Source organism: Pongo abelii, chromosome 16 (assembly GCF_028885655.2).
Source record: "Pongo abelii isolate AG06213 chromosome 16, NHGRI_mPonAbe1-v2.0_pri, whole genome shotgun sequence".
Lineage (NCBI taxonomy): Eukaryota > Metazoa > Chordata > Mammalia > Primates > Hominidae > Pongo > Pongo abelii.
This window is the reverse complement of record NC_072001.2, coordinates 4,003,897-4,019,522: the sequence shown is the minus strand read 5'-3', so window position 1 is coordinate 4,019,522 and position 15,626 is coordinate 4,003,897.

Sequence of the window (15,626 nt, the reverse complement as noted above, 5' to 3'; positions counted from 1 at the left end):
AAAGGCTCAACTCTGTGATATGAAAGCACACATCGCAAAAATTTCTTAGAAAGCTTCTGTCTAATTTTATGTGTAGATATTTCCTTTTTCAGAATAGGCCTCAAAGTGCTCAGAATTACCCCTTGCAGATTCTACAAAAAGACTGTTTCAAAACTGCTCAATCAAAAGAAAGGTTAAACTCTGTGAGAGGAATTTTTTCACCACTTGCTTCAAAGTGCTACAAATATCCATTTGCATATTCTATGAATAGACTGTTTCCAAACTGCTCAAAATCAAAACAAAGTTTCAACTCCGTGATATGAATGCACACATCACAAAGAATTTTCTTAGAAATCTTTTGTCTAATTTTTATGGGAAGATATTTCTTTTTCACCATAGGCCTCAAAGAGCTGCAAATATCCACTTGCAGATTCTACAAAAATACTGCTTCTAAACTGCTAAATCAAAGGAAAGTTCAACTGTGTGAGATGAATGCACACATCACAAAGAATTTTCTCAGAAAGCTTCTGTCTAGTTTTTATGTGAAGATATTTCCTGTTTCACCATAAACCTCAAAGGGCTCACAAATATCCCTTTCTGGATTCTACAAAAAACAGTTTCCCAACTGGTCAATCAAAAAAAAGTTTCAACTCTGTGAGGGGAATGCACACATCCCAAATAAGTTTCTCAGAAATCTTCTATCTAGTTTTTATGTGAAGATATTTCCTATTTCACCATAAGCCTCAATGGGTTCACAAATATCCCTATGCATATTCTAAAAAAAGACTGTTTCCAAACTGCTCAGTCAAAAGAAAGTTTTAACTCCATGAGATGAGCACACACATCACAAAGAAGTTTATGAGAATGCTTCTGTCTAGTTTTTATGTGAAGATATTTCCTATTTCACCATAGGCCTCAAAGTGCTCACAAATATCCCTTTGCAGATTTTATAAAAAGACTTTTTCCAAGCTCCTCTGTCTAAAGAAAGTTTCAACACTGTGAGATAAATGAACACATCACAAATACGTTTCTCAGAATGCTTCTATCTAGGTTTCATGTGAAGATATTTCTTTTTCACCATAGGGCTCAAACCGCTCAGAAATATCCCTTTGCATATTGAACAAAAACACTATTTCCTAACTACTCAATGAAAAGAAACTTTCAACTCTGTGAGGTGAATGCAAACATCACAAAAAAGTTTCTCAGAAAGCGTCTGTCTAGTTTTCATGTGAAGATATTTCCTTTTTCACCATAGGCCTCAAAGCTCACGAAATATCCATTTGCAGATTATACAAAAAGACTGTTTCCAAACTGCTCAATCCAAAGAATGGTTCAACTCCTGAAATGAAAGAACACATCACAAAGGAGTTTCTCAGAAAGCCTATGTCTTGTTTTTATATGAAGATATTTCCTGTTTCACCATAGGCCTCAAAGCGCTCTCAAATATCCCTTTAAAATTCTGTGAAGAAAGTCATTGGTAGCTTGATGGGGATGGCGTTGAATCTATAAATTACCTTGGGCAGTATGGCCATTTTCATGATATTGATTCTTCCTACCCATAAGCAAGGAATGTTCTTGCATTTCTTTGTATCCTTTTTTATTTCATTGAGCAGTGGTTTGTATTTCTCCTTGAAGAGGTCCTTCACGTCCCTTGTAAGTTGGATTCCTAGGTATTTTATTCTCCTTGAAGCTATGCAGCCATAAAAAATGATGAGTTCGTGTCTTTGTAGGGACATGGATGAAATTGGAAAACATCTTTCTCAGTAAACTATCGCAAGAACAAAAAACCAAACACCGCATATTCTCACTCATAGGTGGGAATTGAAAAGTGAGTACACGTGGACACAGGAAGGGGAACATCACCCTCTGGGGACTGCTGTGGGATGTGGGGAGGGAAGAGGGATAGCATTAGGAGATATATCTAATGCTAAATGACAAGTTAATGAGTGCAACACCTCAGCATGGCACATGTATACATATGTAGCTAACCTGCACATTGTGCGCATGGACCCTAAAACTTAAATTATAATAATAATAAAATAAAAATAAATATAAAAATAAATAAAAAATAAGAAAAAAATATCCCTTTGCAGATTCTACAAACAGACTGTTTCCCAACTGCTCAATCAAAAGAAAAGTTCAACTCTGTGAGATGAAAGCACACATCCCAAAGTTGTTTTGCATAAAACTTCTGTCTTGTTTTTATGTGAAGATATTTCCTATTCCACCGTAGGCCTCAAAGGGCTCACAAATATCCCTTTGCAGATTCCAAAAAAATACTGTTTCCAATTGCTCAATCAAAAGAAAGGTTAAGCTCTTTGGGATAAATGCACACATCACAAAAAACTTTCTCGGAATGCTTCTGTATAGTTTTTATGTGAAGATATTCCCTATTTCACCATAGTCCTCAAAGGGCTCAAAACTATCCCTTTGCAGATTCCACAAAAATACCGTTTCCAAACTGCTTTATGAATAGTAAGGTTCAACTTTATCAAATGAATGGAAAAAATCACAAAGAAGCTTCTCAAAAAGTTTCTGTCTAGTTTTCATATGAGGATGCTTCCTATTTCACCACAGGCCTCAAAGGGCTCAAAAATATCCCTTTGCACATTCTACAAAAAGGCTGCTTCCAAACTGATCAATCAAAAGAAAGCTTCTACTCTGTGAGAAGAAAGCACACGTCATAAGGAAGTTTTTCTGAATGCTTCTGTCTAGTTTTCTGTGAAGATATTTACTTTTTCACCATAGGCTGCAAACTGCACACAAATATCCCTCTGCAGATTGTACAAAAAGACTGTTTCTGAATTGTGCATTCATAAGGTTCTACTCTGTGAGATTAATACACACGTCAGAAATAAGTTTCTCAGAATGCTTCTGTCTATTTTTTATGTGAAGATATTTCTTTATCTCCATAGGCCTCGAAACGCTCAGATATATCCCACTGCAGATACTACAAAAAGACTGTTTCCAATCTGCTCAATAAAAAGAAAGCTTCTATTCTGTGACAAGAAAGCACACATCATAAGGAATTTTCTCAGAATGTTCTGTCTAGTTTTTAAGTGAAGATATTTCCTATTTCACCTTAGGCTTCAAAGGGCTGACAAATATCCCTTTGCAGATTCTACAGTAAGATGGTTTCCAAACTGATCAATGAAAAGAAAGTTTCAACTCTGTGCAAGGAATGGACACATCACAAAGAAGTTTCTCAAAGTTCATCTGTTTAGTTATTATGTGAAGACATTTCTTTTTCAACGTAGGCCTCAAACCACTCAGAAATATCCCTTTGCAGATTTTACAAAGAGACAGTTTCCAAACTGCTCAGTCAAAACAAAGGTTCAGCACTGAGATGAATGCACACATCACAAAGACGTTTCTCAGAACGCTTCTGTTTAGTTTTTATGTGAAGATATTTCCTTTTTCACCATAGACCTCAAAGCACTCCAAATATCCATTTGCAGATTCTACAAAAAGAGTGTTTCCAAACTGCTCAATCAGAAGAAAGATTAAACTCTGTGAGATGAATGCAAACATCACAAAGTAGTTTCTCAGAATGCTTCTGTCTAGTTTTTATGTGAAGATATTTCCTTTTTCATCGTAGGCCTTAAACTGCTCAGAAATATCCCTTTGCAGATACTACAAAAAGACTGCTTCCAAACTGCTCAATCAAAAGAAAGGTTCAACTCTGCAAGATGAAAGCACTCATCAAAAAGAAGTTTCTCAGAAAGCTTCTGTCTAATTTTTATGTGAAGATATTTCATATTTCAACATAGGCCTCAATGGGCTTAGAAATATGCCTTTGCAGATTGTCCAAAGAGACTCTTTCCAAACTGCTCAATCAAAGGAAACGTTCAACATGTGAAATGAAAGTGCACATCACAAACAAGTTTCTCAGATTGTTTCTTTCTAGTTTTAATGTGAAGATATTTCCTTTTTCACCATACGCTTCAGTGGGCTCAAAAATATCTCTTTGCAGATCCTACAAAAGGCCTCTTTCCAAACTGCTCTAACAAAGGAAAGTTTCAACTCTGTGAGGGGAAATCACACATCACAAATAAGTTTCTCAGAAAGCTTCTGTCTAGTTTTCATGGGAAGATATTTCCTATTTCACCTTAGGCCATAAAGGGATAAAAAATATCCCTTTACAGAATCTACAAAAAGACTCTTTCCAAACTGCTCGATCAAAAGAAAATTTCAACTGTATGAGATTAATGGATGCATCACAAAGCAGTTTCTCAGAAAGCTTCTGTCTACTTTTTATGTGAAGATATTTCTTTTTCACCATAGGCCTCAAACGTCTAAGAAATATCCCTTTGCAGATTGGACATAAAGACTGTTTCCAAACTTCTCAATCAAAAGAAATTTTCAACTCTGTGTGATGAGTGTACACATCACAAAGAACTTTCTCAGAATGCTTCTGTCTAGTTTTTATGTGAAGATATTCACTTTTTCACCATAGGCCTTAAACCGCTCCCAATTATCCCTCTGCATATAATACAAAAAGACTGCTTCCAAACTGCTCAATGAAAAGAAAGTTCAACTCTGTGGGATAAAAGCACACATCACAAAGACGTTCTTCAGAAAGTTTCTCACTAGATTTTATGTGAAGATATTTAGTTTTTCACCACAAGCCACAAAGCGCTCCAAATATCCATTTGCAGATTCTTCAAAAAGACTGTTTCCAAACGGATCAATCAAAAGAAAGGTTCAACTCTGTGAGATGAATGCAAACATCACAAAGAAGTTTCTCAGAATGCTTCTGTCTAGTTTTTCTGTGAAGATATTTCCTATTTCACCATGGCCCTCAATGGGCTCACATATATCCTTTTGCAGATTCTACAGAAAGACTGTTTCTGAACTTCTCAATGAAAAGAAATGTTCAACTCTGGGAGATGAATGCACACATGAAAAAGAAGTTTCTCAGAATGCCTCTGTGTAGTTTTTATGCTTAGATATTTCTTTTTCACCATAGACCTCAAACCACTCAGAAATATCCCTTTGCAGATTGTACGAAAAGATGGTTTCCAAACTGCTCAATGAAAAGAAAGGTTCAACTCTGTGACATGAATATGCACATCACAAAGAAGTTTTTCAGAAAGCTTCTGTTTAGTTTTTAAGTGAAAATATTTCCTTTTTCACCATAGGCCTCAAAGCCCTCCAAATATCCTTTTGCAGAATCTACAAAAAGAGAGTTTCCACACTGTTCAATGAAAAGAAAGATTCAAATCTGAGAGATGAAAGCACACATCACAAAGAAGTTTCCCATAATGCTTCTGTCTACTTGTTTTGTGAAGATATTTTCTATTTCAATATAAGCCTTTGCAGACTCTACAAAAAGACAGTTTTCGAACTGCTCCATGAAAAGAAAGTTTCAACCCTGTGAGACGAATGCACAAATAATAAATTAATTTCTCATAATGCTTCTGTCTAGTTTTTATGTGAAGATATTTCTTTTTCACCATAGGCATAAAACCGTTCAGAAATATCCCTTTGTAGATTCTACAAAAAGACTGTTTCCAAACTGCTCAATCAAAAGAAAGGTTCAACCCTGTGAGATGAATGCACATATAGCAAAGAAGTTTCTCAGAAATATTCTGTCTTGTTTTTATGTGAAGATAATTCCTTTCTCAACATAGGCCTCAAAGTGATCCAAATATCCATTTGCAGATTCTACAAAATGACTGTTTCCAAACTGATCAATCAAAACAAATTTTTAACTCTCTGAGATGAAAGCACACATAACAAAGAAGTTACTCAGACAGCTTTTCTCTAGTTTGTATGTGAAGATATTTCCATTTCACCTGAGGCCATAAAGGGCTCACAAATATTCCTTTGAAGCTTCTACAAAAAGACTGTTTCCCAAGTGCTCAATCAAAAGAAAGGTTCAACTCTGTGAGATGAATGCACACATCACAAAGAAGTTTCTCAGAATACTTCTGTCTAGTTATTATGTGAAGATATTTCCTTTTTCACCACAGTCTTTAAACTGCTCAAAAATATCCCTCTGCAGATACTACAAAAAGACTATTTCCAAACTGGTCCATCAAAGAAAGTTTCAACTCTGTGAGATGAATGGACTCATCACAAAGAAGTTTCTCAGAATTCTTCTGTCTAGTTTTTATGTGAACATATTTCCTTTTTCACCGTAGGACTCAAATTGCTCCAAATATCCATTTGCAGATCCTACAAAAAGAATGTTTCCAAACTGCTCAATCAAAAGATAGGCGCAACTCTGTGAGACAAAAGCACACATCACAAAGAAGTTTTTCAGAAAGCTTCTGTCTACTTTTTATATGAAGGTATTTCCTTTGGCACCATAGGCCTTAAACTGCTCACAAATATAACTCCACTTATACTTCCAAGAGACTTTCTCCAAATTGCTAAATCAAAAGAAACGTTCAACATTGTGAGATGAATGCACACATCACAAAGAAGTTTCCCAAAATGCTTCTGTCTAGTTATTTTGTGAAGATATTTCCTTTTTCACTATAGTCTTTAAACCACTCAAAAATATCCCTCTGCAGATACTACAAAAAGACTGTTTCCAAACTGATCCATCAAAGAAAGTTTCAACTCTGTGAGATGAATGGACTCATCACAAAGAAGTTTCTCAGAATTCTTCTGTCTAGTTTTTATGTGAACATATTCCCTTTTTCACCATAGGACTCAAATTGTTCCAAATATCAATTTGCAGATTCTACAAAAAGAATGTTTCCAAACTTCTCAATCAAAAGAAAGGTGAAATTTTGTGAGACAAAAACACACATCACAAAGAAGTTTCTCAGAAAGCTTCTGTTTACTTTTTATATGAAGGTATTTCCTTTTGCACAATAGGCCTTAAACTGCTCACAAATATAACTCCGCTTATACTTCCAAGAGACTTTCTCCAAATTGCTAAATCAAAAGAAACGTTCAAATTTGTGAGATGAATGCACACATCACAAAGAAGTTTGTCAAAATGCTTCTGTCTAGTTTTCATGTGAAGATATTTATTTTTCACCATTGGCCTCAAACCACTCTGAAATATCCCTTTGCAGTTTGTACAAAAAGACTGTTTCCAAACTGCTCAATGAAAAGAAATGGTCAACTATTAGAGATGAGAGGAAATATCACAAATAGTTTTCTCAAAAAGCTACTGTCTAGTTTTTATGTGAAGATATTTCCTTTTCCACTATAGGCCTCAAAACGCTCCAAATATCCATTTGCAGATTCTACAAAAAGACTGTTTCCAAACCGACCCATAAAAAGAAAGGTTCAACTCTGTGAGAGGAAAGTGCACATCACAAAGAAGTTTCTCAGAAAGCTTCTATCTAGTTTTTATGTGAAGATATTTCATATTTCAACATAGGCCATAAGGGGCTCACAAATATCCATTTGCAGATTCTAAGAAAATACATGTTCCAAACTGCTAAATCAAAAGAAAGGTTTAACTCTGTGAGATGAGTGGGCACATCACAAAGAAGTTTCTCAGAAAGCTTCTGTCTAGTTTTTATGTGAATATATTTATTTTTCACCATAAGCCACAAAAGGCTAAGAAATTTCCCTTGGCAGCTTCTACAAAAGACTGTTTCCAAACTGCTCAATCGAAAGAAAGGTTGAATTCTGTGACATGAATTGACACATCACAAAGAAGTTTCTCAGAAATCTTCTCTCTAGTTTTTATGTGAAGATTCTTCCTTTTTCACCATTGGCCTCAAATAGCTCCAAATATCCATTGGCAGATTCTACAAAAAGACTTTCCAAACTGCTCAATCAAAAGAAAGGTTCAGTACTGTGAGAAGAAAGCACACATCACAAAGAAGTTTCTCAGAAATCTTCTGTCTAGTTTTCATGTGAAGATATTTCATATTTCATCACAGGCCATAAAGAGCTCACAAATATCTCTTTGCAGATTCTACAAAACGACTGTTTCCAAACTGCTCAATCAAAAGAAAGGTTCAACTCTGTGACATGAATGGACACATCACAAAGAAGTTTTTCAGAATGCTTCTGTCTACTTTTTTATGTACAGATATTTCGTTTTCACCGTAGACCTCAAATGGCTCAGAAATATCCCTTTGCAGATTTTACAAAAAGACTATTTCCAAACTGCTCAAACAAAAGAAAGATTCAACTCTCTGAAATGAAAGCTCACATCACAAAGAAGTTTCTCAAAATGCTTCTGTCTAGTTTTTATGTGAATATATTTCCTTTTTGACCTTAGGCCTCAAAGCTCCCCAAATATCCATTTGTAGACTCTTCAAAAAGACTGTTTCCAAAGTGATCAATCAAAAGAAAGGTTCAACTGTGTAGGATGAAAGCACACATCACAAAGAAGTTTCTCAGAAAGATTCTCTCTAGTATTTATGTGAAGATATTTCCTATTTCTCCATAGGCCTAAAGGGGATCACAAATATCCCTTTGCAGATACTACAAGAAGACTGTTTCCAAACTGCTCAATGAAAAGAAAGGATCAACTCTGTGAGGTGAATGCACAGATAAAAAAGAAGTTTCTTAGAATGCTTCTGTCTAGTTTTTATGTGAAGATATTTCTTTTTCACCACAGGCCTGAAACCACTCAGAAATATTCCTTTGCAGATTGCACAAAAAGAATGTTTCCAAACTCTTCAATGAACAGAAAGTTTCAACTCTTTGATATGAATGCAAACATCACAAAAAGTTATCTCTAAAAGCTTCTGTCTGGTTTTTACGTGAATATTTACTTTTTCAGCATAGGCATCACCCCGCTCACAAATATACATTTGCAGATTCTATACAATGACTTGTTCCCAAACTGCTCAATGAAATGTTCAAATCTGTGAGATGAAAGCATGCATCACAAAGAAGTTTCTCAGAAAGTTTCTGCCTAGTTTTTAGGTACAGATACTTCCTTTTTCACCTTATGCCTCAAAGCGCTCCAAATATCCATTTACTGATTCTACAAAAAGAGTGTTTCCAAACTGCTCAATCAAAGGAAATGTTCAACTCTGTGAAATGAAAGCACACATCACAAAAAGTTTCTCAGAATGCTTCTGTCTAGTTATTATGTGAAGACATTTTCTATTTCACTATAGGACTCAAAGAGCTCAGAAATATCCCTTTGCAGATTCTACAAAAGGACTGTTTCCAAACTGCTCAATCAAAAAGAAGGTTCGCAAGCATCACAAAGAAGTTTCTCAAAAATCTCCTGTCTAGTTTTTATGTGAAGATATTTCCTATTTCATCATAGGTCTCAAAGGGCTCAGAAATATCCCTTTGCAGATTCTATGAAAGGACTCTTTCTGAACTACTGAATGAAATGAAAGTTTCAAATCTGTGGGATGAATGCACACATCACAGAGAAATTTCTCAGAATGCTTCTGTCTGATTTTTATGTGAAGACATTTCTTTCTCACCATAGGCCTCAAACCACTCAGAAATATCCCTTTACAGATTGTGCAAAAAGACTGTTTCTAAACAGCTCAATGAAAAGGAAGATTCAACTCTGGGAGATGAATGCAAACTTCACAAAGAAGTTTCTCAAAAATCTTCTGTCTGGTTTTTATGTGAAGGTATTTCCTTTTTCACCATAGGCCTCAAACTGCTCACAAACATCTCTTTGCAGATTCTACAAAAAGACTGTTTCCAAACTGCACAATGAAAAGAAAGGTTAAACTCTGTGAGATGAAAGCACACATCACAAAGAAGTTTCTCAGAATGCTTTTGTATAGTTTTATGTGAAGAAGTTTCCTTTTTCACCATAGCAATCAAAAGAACGGTTCAAATGTGTGGGATGAATGCACACATCCCAAAGAAGTTTCTCAGAAAACTTCTGTTTAGTTTTTTGTGAAGATATTTCCTTTTTCACCATGGGCCTCAAAGTGCTCCAAATATCCAGTTGCAGATTCTACAAAAAGAGTGTTTCCAATCTGCTCAATCAAAAGAAAGGTGCAACTCTGTGAGGTGAAAGCACACGTCACAAAGAAGTTTCTTAGAAACCTTCTGTCTAGTTTATATGTGAAGATATTTCATATTTCAAAATAGGCCTCAAAGGGCTCAGAATTATACCCTTGCAGATGCTACAAAAAAGAGTGTTTCCAAACAGCTCAATCAAAAGAAAGATTTAACTTGGTGAGATGAATGCACACATTACATAGAAGTCTCTCATGATGCTTCTGTCTAGTTTTTTTGAGAAGCCATTTCCTTTTTCACTGTAGGCCTCAGTCTGCTCATTAATAGCCCTCTGCAGATACTAGAAAAAGAGTCTTTCCAAACTGCTCAATCAAAATAAAGGTTCAAATCTTTGAGATGAAAGCCCACGTCACAAAGAAGTTTCTAAGAAAGTTTCTGTCTAGTTTTTATGTGAAGATATTTCCTATTTCACCTTAGGCCTCAAAGGGATCACAACTATCCCTTTTCAGATTCTACAAAAAACTCTTTCCGAACTGCTTCATCAAAGGAAAGGTTCAATTCTGTGAGATGAATGCACACATAAAAAATTAGTTTCTCAGAATGCTTCTGTCTTGTTTTTATGTGAAGATATTACTTTTTCACCATAGGTCTCAAACCGCAAACAGATATTCCTTTGCAGATTGCACAAAAAGTATGTTTCCACACTGCTCAATGAACGGAATGTTTCAACTCAGTGAGATGAATGCAAACATCACAAAGAGTTTTCTCAAAATACTTCTGTTTAGGTATTATGTGAAGGTATTTACTTTCTCACCATAGGCCTCAAACTGCTCACAAATATCCCTTTGCAGATACTACAAAATGACTTGTTGCCAAACTGCTCAATGAAAAGGAAGGTCCAAATCTGAGATGAAAGCACGCATCACAAAGAAGTTTCTCAGAAGTTTCTGTCTAGTTTTTATGTGCAGATATTTCCTTTTTCACCATAGGCCTCAAAGCATTCCAAATATCCATTTGCAGATTCTACAAAGAGTGTTTCCAAACTGCTCAATCAAAAGAGAGGTTCAACTCTTTGAGATGAAAGCACACAGTACAAAGAAGATTTTCAGAAAACTTTTGTGTAGTTTTTATGTGAAGACATTTCCTATTTCACCATAAGCCTCAATGGGCTCACAAATATCCCTTTGCAGATTCTACAAAAGGACTCTTTCCAAACTGCTTAATCCAAGGAAAGTTTCAACCCTGTGACATGAATACACACATCACAAAGAAGTTTCTCAGAATGCTTCTGTCTAGTTTTTATGTGAAAATATTTCCTGTTCACCATAGGCATAAAACGTTGCAAATATCCATTTGCAGATTCTACAAAAAGACTGTTTCCAACCTGCTCAATCAAAAGAAAAGTTCAACTCTGTGAGATGAAGGCACACATGACAAATAAGTTTCTCAGAAAGCTTCTGTCCAGTTTTTATTTGAAGATTTTCCCTATTTCACCATAGGCCTGAAAAGGCTCACAAATATCCTTTTGCATATTCTAAAAAAAGACTGTTTCCAAACTGCTCAATCAAAAGAGAGGTTCAAATATGTGTGATGAATGCACACATCACAAAGAAATTTCTCAGAATGCTTCTGTCTAGTTTTTATGTGAAGATATTTCTCTTTCACCATAGGCCTCAAATGGCTCAGAAATATCCCTTTGCAGCTTGTACAAAAAGACTGTTTCCAAACTGCTCAATCAAAAGAAAGTTTCAACACTGTGAGATGAATGCACACATCACAAAGAAGTTTCTCAGAAAGCTTCTGTTTAGCATTCATGTGAAGATATATCCTTTTTCACCATAGGCCTCAATGGGCTCAGAAATATCCCTTTGCAGATTCTACAAAAGGACTGTTTAGAAAACTGCTTCATCCAAAGAAAGGTTCAACTCTGTGAGTTGAATGCATACATCTCAAAGAAGTTTCTCACAACGGATCTGTCGAGTTTTTTTTTGTGAAGATACAACCTTTTTAACCATAGGTCATAAACTGCTCATGAATATCCCTCTGCAGATACTACAAAAAGACTGTTTCCAAACTGCTGCATCCAAAGAAATGTTCAAATCTGTGAGATGAATACACCCATCACAAAGAAGTTTCTCAGAATGCTCCTGTCTGGTTTTTATGTGAAGATATTTCCTTTTTCACCATGGGTCTCAAAGTGCTCCAAATATCCATTTACAGACTCTACAAAAAGAGTGTTTCCAAACTGCTCATTCAAAAGAAAGGTTCAACTCTGTGAGATGAAAGCACGCGTCACAAAGTAGTTTCTCAGAAAGCTTCTGTCTAGTTTTATGTGAAGATATTTCCTATTTCACCATAGGCAATAAAGAGCTCACAAATATTTTTTGCAGATTCTTCAAAAAGATTGTTTCCAAACTGCCCAATCCAAAGAAAGGTTCAACTCTGTGAGATGAATGGACACATCACAAAGAAGTTCCTCAGAATGCATCTATCCAGTTTTATGTGAAGATATTTCTTTTTCATCCTAGGCCTCAATGGGCTCAGAAATATCCCTTTGCAGATTCTAAAAAAGAACTGTTTCCAAACTGCTCAATCTAAAGAAAGGTTCACCTCTGTGAGTTGAATGCACACATCACAGAGAAGTTTCCCAGAATGCTTCTGTCCACTTTGTATGTGAAGGTATTTCCTTTTTCACCATAGGCCTCAAACCGTTCACAAACATCCCTCTGCAGATACAACAAAAGGACTGTTTGCATTCTGCTAAATCAAAAGATAGGCTCAACTCTGTGAGATGAAAGCACACATCCCAAAGAAGTTTCTCAGAAAGCTTCTGTCTAGTTTTTATGTAACAATATTTCCTATTTCACCACAGGCCTCAATGGACTCAAAAATATCCCTTTCAGATTCTACAAAAAGAGTGTTTCTGAACTTCTCAACGAAATGAAAGTTTCAACCCTGTGAGGTGAATGCACACATAAAACAGAAGTTTCTCAGAATGCTTCTGTCTAGTTTTTATGTGAAGATATTACTTTTTCACCATAGGCCTCAAACTGCTCAGAAATATCCCTTTGCAGATTGAACCAAAAGACTCTTTCCATACTGCTCAATGAAAAGAAATATTCATCTGTGTGAGATGAATGCACATATAAAAAAGAAGTTTCTCAGAATGCTTCTGTCTAGTTTTTTTGTGAAGATATTTCCTTTTTCACCATAGTCCTTAAACCATTCACAATTATCCCTCTGCAGATACTACAAAAAGACTGTTTCCAAACTGCTCTATGAAAAGAAAGGTTCAACTCTGTGAGATGAATGCACACATCAGGAAGAAGTTTCTTGGAATGATTCTGTCTAGTTTTTATGTGAAGATAATTCTTTTTCACTACAGGCATCAAACGGCTCAGAAATATCCATTTGCAGATTGTACAAAAATACTGTTTCCAATCTGCTCAATCAAAAGAAAGGTTCTGCTCTGTGATATGAATCCAGGCATCACAAAGAAGATTCTCAGAAAGCTGCTTTTTAGTGTTTTTGTGAAAATATTTCCGTTTTCACCATAGGCCTAAAAGCGCTGCAAATATCCATTTGTGGATTCTACAAAAAGACTGTTTAGAAACTGCTCAATCAAAAGAAAAGTTAAACTCTGCGAGATGAAAGCACACATTGCAAAGCATTTTCTCAGGAAGATTCTGTCTAGTTTTTATGTCAACTTATTTCCTGTTTCATCATAGGCTGTGAAGGGCTCACAAGTATCCATAAGCATATTTTAAAAAAAGACTGTTTCCAAACTGCTCAAACAAAAGAAAGGTTCAACTCTGTGAGATGAATGCACACATCAGAAAGAACTTTCTCAGAATGCTTCTGCCTAGTTTTTATGTGAAGATATCTCTTTTTCACCTTAGGTCTCAAATGGCTAAGAAATATCCCTTTGCAGATTTTACAAAAAGACTGTTTCCAAACTGCTCAATAAAAAAAGTTTCAACACTGTGAGATGAATACACACATCAAAAAGAAGTTTCTCAGAATGCTTCTGTTTTCTTTTTGTTCGAAAATATTTCCCTTTTCACCATAGGCCTCGATGAGCTCAGAAATATCTCTTTGCAGATTCTACAAAATGACTGTTTAGAAAACTGCTGGATCCAAATTACTCCATTATGGCTCACACACTGCAGCCTTAACCTCCCCAGGGTTAAGCTATTCCTCAAGGGATCCTACAGCCTCGGCCTGCCAAAGTGTTGGGGTTAAAGGCGTGAGCCACCAGCACCCGACCTGAGTTAATACATCTGGTCTCACTACGTCTTAACCACACACCCATGAAGAACTCAAGTCAAGAGAGAGTTGGCAAAAGACTCTCAGCATTCTTTCCCAAAAGCAGTGAGGTGGATGGCAGATGTGTGTCCCGAGCTCCTGGGGTTTTAGGTGGCCATGTGTAGAGGAGAGATTTCCAATGTTTCCAGAGAGGCACGAGCCACAGTTATTCGGGGCATCCGAACACGAGATGGGGTTTCTGACAGCAACTTAAGGGCCAGGAAGGGCCAGAATCTGCCAAGACCCATGTCACAGGGTGAGGCCAATGGAACCCAAGGTAGAGGGAGTCAGCGGTCCTCACAGAGAGGACTCCAGCCCTAGGCCCCGCTGTGCAGACCAAATCAGAAGGAAGAGAGTCCTTTGTCCTACATGCCACATCCCTCCACTGAATTTGGGAGTGGATCTGTTTCCCAAACATGAGGTGACATTCGCTTTGCAATGGATCACAAGGGGCCGGGCTTTCCAGAGTCGGCAGGATAAAGAAGTCATTCTGGCTCGGCCACCCCCATCCCCCAGTAACTGGTGAATTTAAATGAGCCGAGGCTGGCCGGGCCGGAGCAGCTACAGGGGGGAGGGGGGTGGGTGGGGTGGGGGTTTCCTGAGGCACTGCAGAAATTGGGCCTTTGCCTCGAGGATGACAGTGCTGCAGGAACCCTTCCAGGCTGCTATATGGCAAGCACTAAACCACTATGCTTACCGAGATGGGGTTTTCCTCACAGAACGCCTTTATGCAGAAGTACACTCAGAAGAAGCCTTGTTTTTAATGGCGACCTGTTCTTACCTCCCAGGAAAGGGCTATAAAGCATATAGACTCTTGAAAAGACACAGTTGTCCTACACCACAATGCGAATACCTGCTTGCAAAATGTTGTGTTGATCTCAGTAAGCTTGCAGACTGGGAACAAATCTTATCTGGTGGAGTGTTTAATAAGGAGAAAAGCCATGATGATATTGCTACTGAGTTTGGTGATTCAGTTTGCTTTCCCCTTCCATTGTTGGGATGTGCATATTGCAAGACAATATACAATTGCAAGATGTGTATATTGCAAAGGATAAGAATGTTTCCAAAAGAGACTTAGTTTAAATCCTTTCCTCTGTTATCCCTTTGAATCATTATGTGAAATAGGTGAAAAGCCAGATCCTGACCAAACATGTAAATTCACATCTTTACAGAACTTTAGCAACTGTCTGCCCAACTTTGCACAACACAAGTACCTAACCACAGTTTATGTCACAGACAGCCTGAGACCTTTCTTATGGAAACACCCCAGGACACAATTGAATTAAACAGAGTCAATTTAGAATCTTCCAATTCAAAGTACTCCTTGAATACAGATTCCCCAGTGTCTTTTATTGATTCAGCTGTAATTTCACCTGAAACTATCCCACTGGGAACAGGAACTTCCATATTATCTAAACAGGTTCAAAATAAACCAAAAACTGGTCGAAGTTTATTAACAGGACCAGCAGCTCTTA